Consider the following 3,483-nt stretch of genomic DNA (forward strand, 5'->3'; position numbering starts at 1 on the left):
GACCATGGCCGGATTCACTTGGAAGCATGGAGGAAATGTTTCTTCTGAGTTGACCCTCCTCTTTGTAGGCTGGAATCTGGTTCAAGTCCATCTGGTTGGGTTTCCATGGCCTCCTTGATCAAGAGGACAGGTGACTCACTGCAGTTACAAGACATTTTGAGAGATGCTCATAGTCCCCTGGAGCTTAGTTGACCTAGGAGGGCACGGAGCAAAAACTGTCCTTTATGTCCCTCTGACCAAATTAGTATAGGCCTCAAAGTATGGCTGTTAGACATCCAAGAAGGTTAGTTCCACCAGGCTGGTACTTTTAATTACCATGTGCTATGTAGATAAAGCTTGGGAAAATACCAAACATCCTCAGATAAACCTTGCCTAGACATGTATTATATTCCTTGAGCTAGTCGAATGTATAATTTGTCAGTAGGATGTTTGATTAATATGGTTCTCTGTTTTTTTTTTTTTAACTAGCTAGGCATTATTTATTTCTCGCATTGTCTAACCCTTCCACCATGGTTTCCCCATTTAAAGTGCCCCCATTTTTCCCATTTCTCCCTTAATACCATCCTCCTATGTTCCCACCTCTCGAGCTCCTTCTTTCCCTTTATCCCCTAGGTTCCTTGTATAACCTTCCTTCCCCTCTCCTCTTAAAATAACCCCATTTTTTATCCATATCTCCCTTATTAACACCTGTTTCCTACTGTTCTTCTCTTTCAGATTCTTTCTTTTCCTTTACCTCCCTGGTTCCTTTTCATTATCCTGGTTCCTGTAGTTATGTCTGGATACATACTCACTTATCAGGGTTTGGTTCTAGGATCCACATATGAGGGAGAACATATGTCGTCTTTTCTTTTTTCTGAGTCTGCATTATTTCACTTAGTGTAACAGTTTCTAGTGCCATCCATTTACCTGCAAATTTCATGATTTCATCTATCTTTACTGCTGAGTAAAATGCCATCGTATAAATGAATCACATTTTAATTATCCACTTTTCAGTTGAGGGACACTTAGGTTGCTTCCATCTCGTAGCTATCGTGAAAAGAGCAGCAACAAACATGGTGGTACAAGTGTCTCTGCAATAGGATGAGTTCTTTGGGTATATGCCAAGGAGTTGGTATAGCTGGGTCAAATGGTAGGTTCATTTGTAGCTTTTTAAGACTTCTCCACACTGCTTTCCATAGGGGTTGAACAAGTTTGCAATCCCATCAGCAGTGGATAAACATTCACCTTTCCCCACATCCTCTCCAAAATTTGGTATCATTTGTTCTCTTGATTTTAGCCAGTCTGACTGGGGTAAGATGAAATCTTAAAGTGATTTAAGTTGCATTTCCCTAATTATTAATGATGTTGAACACCTTTTAAGATGCTTCTTGATATATGACTTATTTAAATGATTTATGGGACTGAAGAGATGGCTCAGTGGATAAAAGCACTTGCCACACAATCACAATACAGTATCTGAATTCAAATCCCATGAAAAGACAAGTGTGGTCATGGATCTGTCTCAGTGCTCCTGCAGTAAGATGGAAATCTTTCTCCCATTCTGTGGGTTTTCTCTTGACTTCCTTGATTGCTTCTTTTGATGTACAGAAGCTTTTGAGTTTAATGAGGTCTCATTTGTTGATTCGTGACCTTGATTCATGAGCAATTGATGTCCGGTTTAGAAAATCCTTTCCTACACCTATATTTTATAAGTTATTGCCAATGTTTTCCTCTAACAGTTTAGGATTTTTATGCTTCACATTGAGGTCTTTGATCCATTTGGAGTTGACTTTTGTGCAAGGTGAAAGATAGGAGTTAATTTCATTCTTCTACAGGTGGATATCTAGTTTTGCCAGCACCATTTGCTGAACATGCTGTTTTTCCTCCAGTGAATGTTCTTGGCCCCTTTGTCAAATATCAGGAGGCTGAAATCACACAGATCTTCAATTTTGTTCCATTGATCTACAGGTCTATTTTCATGCCAGTACCATGTTGTTTTTATGACTATACCTCTGTAATGCAGTTTCAAGTCTGGTATAGTACTCCATCCAGCATTGCTCTTAGTGCTCAGGGTTGCTTTGATATCCAAGGTCTTTTATGCTTCCATATGAATCTTAGGATGGTTTTTTCCCAACTCTGTGGAGAATGTCATGGGGACTTTTATTGGCATTGCATTGAATCTATAAATGGCTTTTGGTAGGATGGTCATTTTCACAGTATTAATTCTTCCAATCCATGAGCATGGGAGGTCCTTCCATCTTCTGATGTCTTCCTCAATCTCTTTCTTTAAAGATTTAAAAATTTCATCATAGAGGTCTTTAATGTCTTTGGTCAGGTTTATTCTAAGAAATTTTAATTTTTTTTTGCACCTGTTATGAAAGAGAATGTTTCCATGTACTCTTTCTCTGATTGCTTGGTATTGGTATATAAGAAGGCTACAGACTTTTGTAGATTAATTTTGTAACCTGCAATTTTAATGAATATGTTAACAATTTCTAGGAGTTTTCTGGTGGGATTTTTGGCATCTCTTAGATATAGTATCATATCGTGTACAAAAGGGGATAATTTGATCTCTTCCTTTCCATTTATTACTTCTTTAATTGCCTTCTTTTGTCTTACTGGTCTTGCAAGAGTTTCAAGCACTATGTTAAAGAGAAGTGGAGATGGTGGACAGCCTTGCCTGGTTCCTGATTTTAATAGGAATGCTTCCTGTTTTTCTCCATTTAGAATGATGTTGGCTGTGGGTTTGTTGTATATGACTTTAATTATGTTGAGGTATGTTCCCTCCAGTCTAATTCCCTCTAGGACTTTGAACATAACTGTATGTTGAATTTTGTCAAAGGCCTTCTCTGCATCTATTGAGATGACCATGTGGTTGAATCCATTTATATGATTTATGTTTATTGACTTATGTATATTGAACCATCCCTGCATCTCTGGAATAAAGCTGACTTGATCATGGTGGATGATGTTTTTGATGTGTGTCTGTATGCGGTTTGCAAGTATTTTGTTGAGAATTTTTGCATCTATGTTCATTAAGGATATGGGTCTATAGTTTTCTTTTTTGGTTGTATCCTTACCAGGCTTTGGTATGAGAGTGATGCTGGCTTCATAGAAGGAATTTGGAAATTTTCCCTCCATTTCTATTTTTAGAATAAATTAAGTAGTATTGGATGTAGATCGTCTTTAAATGTCTGATAGAATTCTGAGTAAATCCATCTGGTCCTGGGCTTTTTTTAGTTGGAAGGTTTTGTATTACTGTTTCAATTTCTTTTTGTGTTATGGGTCTGTTTAAATTAGTCTGGAGGTTTTGTAGCACTGTTTCAATTTCCTTGTGTGTTATGGGTCTGTTTAAGCTGTTGATCTCTTCTTGGTTTAGTTTTGATGATTCCCATGCTTTTAGATACCGAACCATATCTTTTAGGTTTTCAAATTTAGTAGCATATAGGTTTTTAAAGTATTCCCTTATAGTGTTCTGGTTCTTTTTGTTGTCTGTTGTGATGT

This window comes from Nannospalax galili, unplaced genomic scaffold (assembly GCF_000622305.1).
Source record: "Nannospalax galili isolate Female #2095 unplaced genomic scaffold, S.galili_v1.0 scaffold648, whole genome shotgun sequence".
Classification (NCBI taxonomy): Eukaryota; Metazoa; Chordata; class Mammalia; order Rodentia; family Spalacidae; genus Nannospalax; species Nannospalax galili.